Source organism: Lichenostomus cassidix, chromosome W (genome assembly GCF_008360975.1).
Source record: "Lichenostomus cassidix isolate B80296 chromosome W, HeHo_3.0, whole genome shotgun sequence".
In the NCBI taxonomy this organism is placed as follows: domain Eukaryota; kingdom Metazoa; phylum Chordata; class Aves; order Passeriformes; family Meliphagidae; genus Lichenostomus; species Lichenostomus cassidix.
The window spans coordinates 5,083,442-5,097,439 of record NC_139510.1 but is presented as its reverse complement, the minus strand read 5'-3'; the positions used below and the strand labels follow the sequence as shown (position 1 = coordinate 5,097,439).

General features: G+C 45.1%; 2 long non-coding RNA genes and 1 pseudogene across 2 annotated transcripts in view; 1 reads left to right on the top strand and 2 right to left on the bottom strand.

Annotated features, from left to right (window-relative positions):
* Positions 1 to 13,998, top strand: part of LOC146425355 (uncharacterized) — a 569,707-nt gene that overhangs the window by 170,334 nt on the left and 385,375 nt on the right. The window lies entirely within an intron of this gene.
* LOC146425371 (uncharacterized) lies at positions 6,079 to 8,244 on the bottom strand (annotated as a pseudogene).
* Positions 8,828 to 10,232, bottom strand: LOC146425370 (uncharacterized). Its single transcript, XR_014846651.1, has 2 exons — positions 9,871 to 10,232; positions 8,828 to 8,993 (listed from the first exon to the last, which is right to left on the bottom strand). It is a non-coding gene; the product is annotated as an uncharacterized LOC146425370 (long non-coding RNA).

Below are 13,998 nucleotides of genomic sequence, written 5' to 3'. Positions count from 1 at the left end.
GCGTGTTTTGGCCCCGGGCGACTCCCTCTTTATGCTGCGTGGGGTGGTCACCCATGAATTGCGAGACTGCGCTGCCGCAGTATGTCACTATTGACATTGCAAATGCATTTTTCTCCTCTCCTCTGGCAGCAGAGCGCAGGCCTCAGTTTGCTTTCACCTGGAGGGGCATGCAGTACACCTGGAACTGACTGCCCCAGGGGTGAAAACACAGTCCCACCATCTGCCATGGACTGATCCAGGATGCACTGGAAAAGGGTGAGGCTCTGGAACATCTGCAGTACATCGATGACATCACTGTGTGGGGCAACACAGCAGAAGAAATGTTTGAGAAAGGAGAGAAAATCATCCAGATTCTCCTGGAGGCTGGCTTCACCATTAAAAAAGCAAATTCAAGGGACCAGTGAGGTGCAGATTGACTCCACAACTCAAATAGTTATGAAGTAGGTATGCGTTTAGTCCAGCTGGGGTGCATGGGGGGTAGCCCCTCCAAAGGCATGCACACCGTCAGCAGCACTTCACTTGGTTTATATTAGATTACAGGTTACATATGCATAAAGTTACACAATGCTCCTTTACATATTCATTACCTATCCCCGCTTTGTATTATAATGAGTTCAAAGTTCATTTAAATATGCTCACGCATGCGCAGTGTCATGGATTAATTGTGGGCGAGGGTCCCAAAGATAAATGAGGGATGAAGTTAGTAGTCTTCCTCAGGATGAACTCTTCACCCTGTTCCCTTGCACATGCTCCCTTGGTTCTTGGTCCAAGTCCAAGCCTTAGAACTAACTTGTACCAGTTCTGGCGTCCAAGAGCAGGATGTTCGGTCACACTCAGTAGTTTTTCTCAATTATTTGGCTTTCTTCTCTATATCCTCCCTGTTACTAGGTAGGCACAAAATCATTAAGCAAATGATACATTGTCTTCTTAGTAAATCTTTATCCAATCTCTGGCCTTCTAAATCAGTTCAAAAAATTATTATCCAGCTTCTAGTTCTCCTAAATTAGTAAATTCTAACCCTCTTAAATCAGTCCCCCCTTTTCTATAAAATTAGTAAATTCTTTTACTAGCAAATAGATTCTTCTTCTAGCAAGCTTCCGCTATAGCTATCTCTCAATGCCTTTCCATGTACATTCAATAAAGTGGTTAAAATGGATAGCCTCTTTAACATCCTATAATTTCAAACAAGTAACATAACAGATAACACAAGAATAATACCTACCAGAATTAGTAAAACAATTATGGGGTGACATAATGTATTAAGGATACCAGTTGCAGTGGGTGACCATCCAAAAAGCATGTCCCACCAGTGATGAAGAATCCTGTCTTGCTCTTTGTAAGACTCTGCTTATTTCCTCTGCATCATGGTGAATGGTTACTAAAGTTTTCTTCCCACTTTTTAAAATTCTTTTTAGGATGTTAATTAAGTCTTGATGCTCTACTAATTGTCTTACAAACGTAAGGTTCAACCCAATAGGTGTTGATGATAATTCATGATACATTGTGTAATTGGACTTTATCAATTGATGAGATACAACTGGTGCCAAATACAAAAAGTCACACCCAATGATCTTCACAAAATTACAAATACAAAAATTAGAATGATTCTTAACATCCAAAGTAACGTCATTATCTATTTTTATAGAAATACACATTGTTCTTAAGCAAACACAGTCCTGCCCAATATATACAAGTACTGTTCTCTGACTAGTATCTGGGTGAACTTCAAAGTGGCAAATGCTTTGCTCAACATCTAAACATATGTCTTTGGCATTGATTGTGTTACGCTCACAGATAAACCCTTGTTGTTCTTGTGTAATGCATGATTCTAAATTTAAAGTTTGCCATTTCTTATCAACCATCTGGGCCCATGCTCTGTGTTCAGAAGGGTAAAGCACTGCTCCACCGTGGTTTAATCCTAAAGGAACAATGGGGTGTATTACTGTCCTGGGTTAATGATAAAACTTTCTCTCCTCCGAGAGCGAAGGGCCCCGACACCCCCTCCCCCACCCACAACAGAACCTCTTAAATGGAAGTGAAGAAAAAACTATTTATTTGACAAAACCACGCAGAGTGCCCTGCAAGGCACAGGGGAAGGGGAAAACCAAGGTAAAAAGGAGTTATTCAACCTGATTAAAAAGTCCTTTTCCTCAGACACAGCCCCTCTCCTCCTCGCCCCCCCGGGGCCGGGTGGAGCTCTCTGGAGAGCTCTGCTGTCCTCTGGCCCTCCTGGGTCTCCGGGTGGCAAAGCAGATCGAAGAGAAGGGGTCCAAACGAGGAAAAAGAAAAAATGGAAAAAAAACGGGAACAGAGCTCACTCCGACCCCCGTCCAGCATGCAGTCTCTGCCGGGTGACGAATCTTTCCCCGGAGCGAGGCTTGGGGAAAATGTTTTCAAAACAACCCGCGTTTTTCTCTTCGGCTGGGTGTAGTTAAAGAGACAGGACCACACATTTTTTACACATTTTTTCTTTCTTGGGCATATAAGCCAACGATAGGGGATAAAGGATTATCATAACATCAATCCAAGACATTCTACCCTTTATTCCATAGCATTGGCTTAAGGCTCACTTTAATATCTTTTAATTTTAAACACACACACACATATATATACATATATATACATATATATATATACACATATATATATATATACATATATACACATATACATATATACACATAACTATGTACAAATAATGTCATTCGGTGAACGGTGGTATGTTGCCATCCCAACTTTACATGTGGCTTTCACCCAAAATTAAATTTTTTTGAGGGACACATCGTGTTTTTCTATCTTCTTGCATTGTTCACCAAGTACACGCTGGTCCCTGAGCAAAGACAACCCCACGGATGGGTTTGTCTTTATGTGAGGCAGAATCAATCAAGACAGTTTTCTCTAACAAGCTTCTGGCATGTACTGCTGGGACTTTATTTTCATCTACTGTATGTAGAAGCTCAGATTGGGCAGGACCTGCTCGGTTGATGGAGCCTCGGGTATTGACTAACCAGGTGGCCTCTGCTAAATGTCGCTCCTAATTCTTATAAGTTCTCCCACCCAATGCCTTTAGGGTGGTTTTTAACAGTCCATTATACCGTTCTACTTTGCCAGCGGCTGGTGCATGATAGGGAATGTGGTACACTTACTCAATGCCATGGTCTTTAGCCCAGTTGTTTATGAGGCTATTTTTAAAATGAGTTCCGTTATTTGACTCAATTCTCTCAGGGGTACCATGCTTCCACAGGACTTGGTTCTCAAGGCTCAGGATGGTGTTATGAGCAGTGGCATGAGGCACAGGGTAGGTTTCTAGCCACCCCGTGGTGGCTTCTACCATTGTGAGCACGTAGCGCTTGCCGTGGCGGGTTTGAGGCAGTGTGATGTAATCAATCTGCCAGGCTTTTCTATACTTATATTTCGACCACCTTCTACTATACTACAGGGGTTTTACCCGCTTGGCTTGCTTGATGGTAGCACACATTTCACAGTCATGGATAACTTGAGAGATGCAGTCCATGGTTAGATCCACCCCTCGGTCTCGTGCCCACTTAGAGGTGGCATTTCTGCCCTGATGGCCTGAGGCATCATGGGCCCATCGAGCTAGGAACAAGCCTCCCTTATGCTGCCAATCCAAGTCTACCTGGGACACCTTTATCTTTGCAGCTTGATCTACCTGTTCGTTGTTTCGGTGCTCCTCACTGGCTCGACTCTTGGGGACATGGGCATCTACATGGCGGATCTTCACAGGTAGTCTCTGCCCGGCTAGCGATGTCTTTCTACTCTTCAGCTGCCCAAATTGGTTTTCTCTTATGCTGCTAACTAGCTTTTTTCTACTTTTCTAGCCAACTCCACAGAGCATTGGTTACCATCTATGAATCAGTATAAAGGTAGAGCTTTGGCCATTTTTCTCTTTCAGCAATGTCTAGGGCTAACTGAACGGCTTTGAGCTCAGCAAATTGGCTCGATCCACCTTCTTCTTCCTTAGCTTCTGCAACCCGTCGTGTGGGGCTCTACACAGCTGCTTTCTATTTTCGTTTTGTCCCTACAAGATGACAGGAACTATCAGTGAAAAGAGCATAGCATGTTTCGTTTGCTGGCAGTTGGTTGTATGGTGGGGCTTCCTCTGCACGGGTCACTTGTTCCAGCTCTTTTTCTTCAATCAGACTAAAATTTTCACCTTCAGGCCAATTTGTAATTATTTCCAAAATTCCAGGGCAATTCAGATTTTCCATACGGACGCGCTGTGTGATAAGGGCAATTCATTTGCTCCATGTGCCATTGGTGGCATGATGAGTAGAGGGAACCTCTGCTTTAAACATCCACCCCAGCACCGGTAGTCGAGGTGCCAGGAGGAGTTGTGCTTCTGTGCCAATTACTTCTGAGGCAGCTTGGACTCCTTCGTATGTTGCTAGGATTTCTTTCTTTGTTGGGGTGTAGTTGACTTCAGACCCTCTGTAACTTCGGCTCCAAAATCCCAGTGGTCGGCCTCGAGTCTCACCAGGCACCTTCTGCCAAAGGCTCCAGGACAGGCCATGGCTCTCAGCTGCAGAGTAAAGCACATTCTTTACTTCTGGCCCTGTCCTGACTGGGCCAAGGGCTACTGCATGAGCAATCTCTTGCTTGATCTGGGTGAAAGCTTGCTGTTGTTCAGGGCCCCAGTGGAAATCATTCTTCTTACGGGTAACCAGGTAGAGAGGACTCACAATCTGGCTGTACTCAGGGATGCGCATTCTCTAAAAGCCTATAGCTCTCAGGAAAGCTTGCGTCTCTTTCTTGTTGGTTGGGGGGGACATTGTGATGATTTTATTGATAACTTCAGTAGGAATTTGACGCCGTCTATCTTGCCACTTCACTCCTAGGAACTGGATCTCTTTGGCAGGCCCTTTGACTTTGCTCTTTTTTATAGCGAAACCGGCTTCCAGGAGAATCTGGATGATTTCCTTTCTTTTCTCAAATACTTTTTCTGCTGTGTCCCCCTACACAATGATGTCATCAATGTATTGCAAATGTTCTGGAGCCCCACCCTTTTCCAATGCAGCCTGGATCAGTCCATGACAAATGGTGGGACTATGCTTTCACCCCTGGGGCAATCGGTTCCACGTGTACTGCACGCCCCTCCAGGTGAAAGCAAACTGAGGTTTGCACTCTGCTGCCGGAGGAATGGAGAAAAATGCATTTGCAATGTCAATTAGTGGCATACCACTTTGCTGCCTTGGACTCTAGCTCATACTGGAGCTCCAGCATGTCTGGCACAGCAGCACTCAAAGGTGGAGTCACCTCATTCAAGGCACGATAGTTCACAGTCAATCTCCATTCTCCTTCAGATTTTCGCACAGGCCAGATGGGGCTGTTAAAGGATGAATGGGTCCTGCTTACAACCCCTTGGCTCTCTAGCTCACGGATTAGTTTGTGAATGGGAATCATGGCATCACGAGTTGTCCAGTACTGTCGGAGGTGCACAATCAAGGTTGCAATTGGTACTTGTTGCTCTTCCCCTTTCAGAAGTCCTACTGCAGATGGGTTCTCTGACAGTCCAGGCAAGGTGTTCAATTGTTTTGTGCCCTCTGTCTCTACAGCAGCTATCCTAAATGCTCACTTGAGTTCCTTTGGGTCTTTGAAATATCCATTTCGGAGGAAGTCTATACCTAAAATACATGGAGCCTATGGGCCAGTCACAATGGAATGTTCTTTCCACTCTCTTCCAGTCAGGCTCACCTCAGCTTTCACCAGGGTCAAGTCTTGTGATCCTCTTGTAATGCTGGAAATAGAAATAGGTTCTGTCTCCACATGTCGCGATGGGATTATCGTGCATTGTGCACCAGTGTCAACTAAAGCCTCGTATTCTTGTGGCTCTGATGTGCCAGGTCACCGAATCCACACTGTCCAAAAAATTCGGTTTTCCCTGGCCTCTACCTGGCTAGAGGCAGGGCCCCTCTAACACTGGTGGGCATTCGTGTTAGAGGTTCCTTCAAGGGAATCAGACATATTGAGTAGAGCTACTTCCCTTCTGGTGGAGTTCTTTCTCTGAGTCTTGCTCTCTTTCAATTCACGCACTCGTCGTGCCAGGACAGTGGTGGGTTGTCCATCCCACCTGTTCATGTTTTCTCCACTGTCACACAGGAAATACTACAACTCACGTCGAGGGATATATCCAGTTCTCATAGCTGAGGAGCGTCTGCGTGGGGTAACAGAACCTCTGGTCTGTACTGCTGAGATTTGGATAAGGCTGTCTTTAATCTCTTTACTGAGTTTCTCATGATTCTTTTCTATCTTATTTTCTAGTTTCTGCAGATTTGTTTCCACAGCTGAGATTCTTGCATTCATTGGGCTATGCACGACATCTGCATATGTTCGGAGTTTCCTTGTCATATCATGCACAGTCTCATGCCCGTCATCTTGCTTCATAATGGCTAAAGCAGAAGCATACCCTGATGGCCCAAGCTTTAGGAGTTTCTGCCACATCACAGGTGTACATTCTATCCTATCTGGGTCTATGATCGGATCTGGGTTTGCTATGTCCTCTGAGAAGACAATTTCTACCACCGCCATTTCTCTCAAGCGTTGAATCCCTTGTTCTATGGTTCTCCACTGGGTTTGTTGCGAATAGATATCGTCGGGATGTAGGTATCTTTCCCTCGCAGCTCTGATAGCTCGTCTCCAGAGGCTGCAGCAGTCAGGTCCATCTCGTATATTTTGGTTGATATCTGGGTCACGTGACACAGTCCCTAAATGCTTTGCCTCAGTAGGATCTAGAAGTGCAACATCGCCTGCGGCATTCCAAAGATGGACTAACTAACTAATTACAGATTCATCATCTCGTTGGACATAATCTTTTCTTAGGCTGTGAAGGTCTCTCACATTCATGGATTCAACAATGACCTCTGACTCAGTTGCTGACCTTGAGGGTCCCTCCCCACTCTCATCTGGGCGATCAGTCTTAAATTGGGCTTTCCTGCTCCTTGTAATAGGAGCAACTGCCACTGGCTTAGGCTCCCTGACTTCCTGTTCTATAATATCCGACAGTGTACGATAAGCATATGCCAGGGCCCAACATATTGCACTGCAGTTGTCTCTGCACTTCTCTTTCAGATACTTCCCCACCTCAGCTGGTCTCGGGATTTGTCCAGGGGGAAATTCTCAGTCTATTGGGTCAGAGAATTTCTTTAAAGTTTTACCTATGTCCTCCCATACTCCACACCATTCAAATTTCCTCACATCTGGATTAGGTGCTTGCTCTTGCTCAGCCCCTCTGGACTTCTCAGCCCTCATTCTGGTAAAACTGAACATCATATACATGGAACCTCTTAGGTAAAGCACCTGTACTACCAAGTTAATGGTCTCTTTAACATCCAGGGGAAACTGAATATTCTCAAAAGATGATATACCAGATTTAAAGGGAAAGAGATGGGTGAGGAGCCAGGAAGCTTCACCCTCTACTTCTCTAACAGGTTGGGTAATATTACTAACAAAACTCCAAAACAGGTTACTAAAACTAGAGGAGGAAACTAACAGAGCATGTACATCTTTAACTGTTTCCCATACCTTCTTACAGATTGTCAGTATCACGCACATTACTATAACAAGCCGGAGTCGTGTCCCTGATTGGTGGAAATTATACATTACGGACAAGATTGCCCCTACCTGTTGGTAGAGAAACAAACCTATGTGCCAAACAGACAGTATTACATCAAACAACCTCCCATCAAACAGCATAGTGACTACTGATGGCTGTAATTCAATACCAAGCGTTTAAAACCAGAATGCAATTATTAGGGTTTTTTCTTCACTTTCTCTAACCCCACAAAAGGTGTAGAACAAGTAATCAAGGCCCCCTAAGTTGGGCGCCAAATACTGTCCTGGGTTAATGATAAAACTTTCTCTCCTCCGAGAGCGAAGGGCCCCGACACCCCCTCCCCCACCCACAACAGAACCTCTTAAATGGAAGTGAAGAAAAAACTATTTATTTGACAAAACCACGCAGAGTGCCCTGCAAGGCACAGGGGAAGGGGAAAACCAAGGTGAAAAGGAGTTATTCAACCTGATTAAAAAGTCCTTTTCTCAGACGCAGCCCCTCTCCTCCTCGCCTCCCCCCGGGGCCGGGTGGAGCTCCCTGGAGAGCTCTGCTGTCCTCTGGCCCTCCTGGGTCTCCGGGTGGCAAAGCAGATCGAAGAGAAGGGGTCCAAACGAGGAAAAAGAAAAAATGGAAAAAAAACGGGAACAGAGCTCACTCCGACCCCCGTCCAGCATGCAGTCTCTGCCGGGTGACGAATCTTTCCCCGGAGCGAGGCTTGGGGAAAATGTTTTCAAAACAACCCGCGTTTTTCTCTTCGGCTGGGTGTAGTTAAAGAGACAGGACCACACATTTTTTACACATTTTTTCTTTCTTGGGCATATAAGCCAACGATAGGGGATAAAGGATTATCATAACATCAATCCAAGACAATTACATAAATTTTGGCATTGTGTATAGTAAGTACAAAGGCTGTAGCTGTGTTAGTAATTGGGTTATAGGTGAAGTTTATTAAAGTCCACCAAGATTGGAGCTTCTTTTCTAGTTCTGTGGCATTATCCCAAACAGCTTTTCGAACTTCAATGGGGAAAACACCTTCATTCCCTTCTCTTATAATTAAAGAAGCTACTGATTTCATCCATAATTGTGCTTATATGCAACTAAGAGCGAGGGATACATTATTTTGAACTGCTCCAAGTGCATCTAATATTAATTTATGATCATGATTGTTAGCCTTTGCAAGATCTGGAAGTACCTTTGAAATTTGCCACTGACCATTTCCTAACACTAGTAAAGAAGATTGTAAAGGTTGTTTTAGTCTTGTTAGGTCACCGGTTGTGGTGGCCAATTTATTCATTAGTATCTCTGAATCAATCCCATTTAAAACACCCAGTCCTGTTCCTAACACTCCAGTTAAATTTCTTCGTGTTCTGCTCCTGAAGAGTTCTTGCCTCTGTAACCATGTTGTCCAGCCTTCGAAAGAGGTCTTTAAAAGAGAGGAGCAAGCTGGTTGAGTTTCAGAAACATTAATTTGCATCAGTAATTCTACACGCTTAAGAGACCATTCTGGGTTAAACAACAATTGTTGTTGGCCTATATTTCTTATTACATATGGGCCAACTTCATAAATTTTGGTTGAGGTGTTAGTTTAGGAGGAATAGGAGTATTAATTTGGGAGGACTCTTGTTTTGGTCTGGCTACCACATTCATTTTAAATTTCTGAATTAAACCTAATAGTGTTGGTTGAGTAGGTTTAGATGTCCATTGGCACACTACATAAAAAGGATGAACCATAGTAAGATTAAACCAGCAGTCACTCTGCTCTTCCTTACAAGACTGGGTAATATCAACATTAATGACACTTGGGTCACCGGAAGTCTTGTTACCAGTGAATTTCTGGCGACAACACAAGGAAAACACATCTTGTTTGACACAATTCCAATCCTCAGTAGGACATATTTCTTTTGAAATGCCAGAGTGAATTTTGTATGCCAGATTAAAATTAAAAAAATGGCCAAGAACTGTAATAGAAGAGGGTTTCTCATATTGAAAACCAGGTTCTATTTTCCTGCATCCCACCTGGATTTTTCCATTAATGATACCAGATAGGGTCATGATCCACTCATCTCGATTCCAAACCCATTCAGGTGGGTGGTAAATTTCATCACCATGCATTACAATTATAGCCAAATCCAGATGACTGTCTGTAGGGTAGTTTCCCTGATTGCTGGAATGCCCTATGAGGACTTGTGACCAAGGCCATTCAGTATCGCCCTGGCTAAAACTACCTCCTTTTCCTTGAAGTATGGTTATAATTGTGAGAACACCAAAGAGAGTAACTTTTCTAATTGCATTCATTTTACCCGGGTAAATTTCAATTTCAGTTCATTATCATTAGAAGCCACTTTCCAAGGGGTTTCTGGAGCCTTCTTCACTCGAGTATGATGAATCCAGGCGTTCTGTTCTTTGATTTTGTTCGCAGTGAAAGTGGTAAGGAGTACTTGAAATGGTCCTTCCCACTGTGGCTCCAAAGTTTTCTCTGTAAGAGACTTAACATAAACATAATCTCCAGGTTGAATGTTGTGTACTGGGCTGTCTAGGCCCCGACTCCAAGTTCCAGCCACATGCTTTTCAATTTTCCTGAGTTGCTTACTCAAGGCCACCATGTAGGCGGTCAGTGTTTCCTCCCCAACTTGGGTGGATAGTCCTTTCTGTATTCCATATGGTCTCCCATAGAGCATTTCAAAAGGACTTAATTTTTTTTTGGTTCTGTATTTAGTTCGGATTCGTAATAATGCAAGTGGAAGAGATTGGGGCCGGGGTAAATTGGCTTCTTGCCCCAATCTTACAATTTGCTGTTTGATTAGGTGGTTCATTTTCTCCATCTGACCACTTGACTGTGGGTGGTATGGGGTGTGAAGCTCCCAATCTATGCCTAAATGATGGCTAACTTGTTATACCACTTTTGAAATGAAATGTGGTCCTCTATGTGAAAACATTGTGGCTGGAACTCCAAAGTGTGGTATTATTTCTTGCAGCAATACTTTGGTTACCTCCAGGGCTTTGGCAGTTCTAGTGGGAAAGGCTTCTGGCCATCCTGAAAAGGTATCTGTTAATACCAACAAGTACCAATACCCCCCTTTTCTTGGGAGTTCCGAAAAATCAATTTGCCACTGCTGTCCAGGCCCTTTCCCAATTTGACTCAATTTTGGTTTGGGGATATTTTTAGGGCTAGTCTGGAGGCAAAGGTCACACTGTTGAGTTACCTGTTTGATGGTACCATATAAATTTCTGGCAATAATTTTTTTCATTTAAATATTTGTGTAGGGCATCTATTCCCCAATGTGTCTTTTGGTGTTCTTCTCTTACCAATGCCCAAACTAAATGAGAGGGAATGACCAACCTCCCCTGTTCAGTAATAGCCCAACCGTCTTCATTATAAGACCCATCCTGATCTTCAATTAGTTTTCTGTTCTCTTTATTATGGGTTGGCTTACCTTCTAGGGAGATTTGGCCATCTGGAATTAGAGCCCCTTCAGTTGTCACCTCACCTTTCGCTGCTTCTTTTGCCTCTCTGTCTGCAAGATCATTTCCTTCTTCCAATTCTGAGCTCACTTTCTGGTGTGCCTTAATGTGCATGATTGCTACTTTTTCAGGTAGCTGGACTGCTTCCAACAGCCGGGTTATCTCTTGTGCACGTTTAATGTTTTTTCCTTGTGAGTTCAACAGTCTCCTTTCTTTCCAAATGGCTCCGTGTGCATGTACAACTCCAAATGCATACTTTGAGTCTGCATAAATGTTTATCTTTTTTCCTTTTGTTATTTCCAAAGCACGGGTTAAAGCAATTATTTCAGCTTTCTGGGCAGAAGTGATTATTAGTAGGGGTCCAGATTATATTACCTTTTTGTTGGTGGTGACTGCATACTCCGCATGTCGCTTTCCACTGATGACGTAGCTGCTCCCATTGGTAAACCAGGTCTCTGCATCATCCAAAGGTGTATCCTTCAGATCTGGACGACTGGAGTATGTGGCTTCAATAGTTTCCAGGCAGTCGTGGTGTACCTGCTCTCTGTTGTTCCCACTGAGGAAAAATGTTACAGAATGGCTTAAAGATCGCGGTCATGAATCCTTAAGAGGTTTGTGCGAACAAGACCATTGTTAGCTAAAGTAGGCCATACAGGCCTCGGCAGTGCCCCTGAGCCCTGGGAATGCGCCGTGGGAAAGGTACCGGGGGAGGCGCAGCAGTGCCCTTGAGCTCTGAGGAAGTACTGTAAAGAATGTACCAGGGGGGAACTTGCGATTAACAAGAATGAAGGGGGAACCCTGAAAGTGTGAGAATGGAATGCATAGAATGTAGATTGTAACTTTTAGTAGTAAGCATAATCACTTGTAAGAATATATAAGCCACGCATACTGTGAAATAAATGGAGCTTGCTTATAACTCTTCTTGTGCTTGTCGCTTGCTTCCTCTTGCCTCCTGGCAAATGGTGACCCCGACGAGCAGGGACACTGATAACGGAACTTAGGACCCTGCTCCGAAAAGTGGCAAGAACGGGAAAGCACTGGTGCACAGTGACCGGAGAGCTAAAGATCATCACCCCTTGTTCAGCAAGGGCCGATCCGAGCTTGGGCCGACCAAGAGGGGACCCGCCGCCCGTGAGGACTACACTCTGATAAGCTGCGCGGCGATTGCGAAACGAAAAGAGGGACGCAGGCAGTGCGCTACTCTGCAGCGACGCCCAAGATGTTTTAAATCCAGCTGGACGAAAATGGAAAGAGAGGTAGCCCTAGACTTATTGCAATGCTTTTTAGAAAAGCGCGGAGTAGGCAAAGATACCATGAAGCAATTAGCAGGACTAGTTGCTGTGGGGAAAGCCAAAGGATTTTTTTGCAGATCCTAATACAGTGTTTGAGGAGGGGGAGTGACGAAGTTATGGTGACTGTTTGCTTGATGGATTGCTTGATGGTGATAAAACGTGTTCAAAGTTAGGAAAGCCATGGAGGGAAGTGAAAAATTGCTTACAGCGATATAAGGCAGAAAAGAAAATTGCCACTGTGGCCACCAAGAAGCTGGGAGGGGCTGTTCGGGACGATCAGTCTGGGATAGGTGCAGGAGTTGTGGGGGGTGAGCGACCCATTCCAGGCATGTTAGGCTTAGGCGCAGAGCTACCCAGTTTGCCCCCAGTAGGGAAGTGTACGGTGCTAGGAGTACAAGGGTCACTGGCAAAGCACGGCATTCCAGTGGGTGTGGACCCTAGTGTCCCAAGCCAAACTCAGCTCCGAACGGCTCCGCCGCTGGGCATTGAGGAATCGGAGGAATGGCCCAGTGCACCTCCTCCACCTGAGGAGGATTACGTCCCCCTCAAACCAACGCCTCAGAATGATGGTCGATTAAGTGGCCAGCGGAGAATAGATTGGAGGAGAGTAGAAGAAAGGGCTGTGGAAGAAGGTGATATGGAGCTAGCAGAGGAAGTCAGAGCACTAAGTCGAGCAAAACAGGTGTTTCCTGTATTTTTTGAACTGCTAGAAGGGGGCGGGCAACAGGCATCCCATGCAGCTACCGATTGGAAGCTGCTCATGCAACTGCGTAGCACAGCTAGTGAATCGGGTCTGCATGGTGAGCCCACAAGAATGATGCTGAATTATATTTGGGGAAGCTTTATACTGTGTCCAGAAGACATCAAAGGTATTATCAGAATGATTATGACCCAGTCGCAACAGTTGTTGTGGCAGGCTCACTGGCAACAGCTGTGCCAGGAAACGGCAAACCAGCGACGAGGTGATAACGACCCCCTGCGGGGGGTCATTCCAGAACAGCTAATGGGCCAGGGACAATGGTCTACAACTATTGAGCAAATGCAGTCAGGGCCAGACATTTTGCTAGAGTCTATGCGGACCACACGAGAAGCCATAAACAGGGTGCTTACTGCCCCCCCTACACTGTCCTATATGTCTATCAAACAAGGAAAGGATGAGTCATTTGCGAGCTTTGTTGATAAGGTTTCAGCAGCAATCATAGCCTCTGGGGTGGCATCATGGATGACAGGAGCATTGCTGCGTCAGTGTATGTTAGAAAATTGCAATCAGCAGACAAAAAACATCCTCATTACGCTCCCTGCAGACACTACTATAGAAATTATGTTAGAACGAATGAGTCAGGTGCCTGTCAGTACCCAAGCTTTTGTTGCAGAGTTGGTAACAGCTATGGGAGAAAAGTTAGGAGAAAAATTGGCTCAGGCACAGTCTCAAGCCTTTGCTGCGCTAGGGCCGTTGCGACCCCTTAGCACATCTGCAGGCGGAACAAGACCAGGGAAAGCCGTTAAGTGGTATCGCTGTGGAGCCGAGGGACATTTAAGAAGGCAGTGTAGTGGTCCAGTGTGGTGTAACAACTGCAACCGAGACAGCCACTCCACAGCGGCTTGCCGGCAGTCGGGAAACAGGAAGAAGAGCGCATCCAGCCGCCGCGCCCCGACAACAGTAGCGGCTCCAGC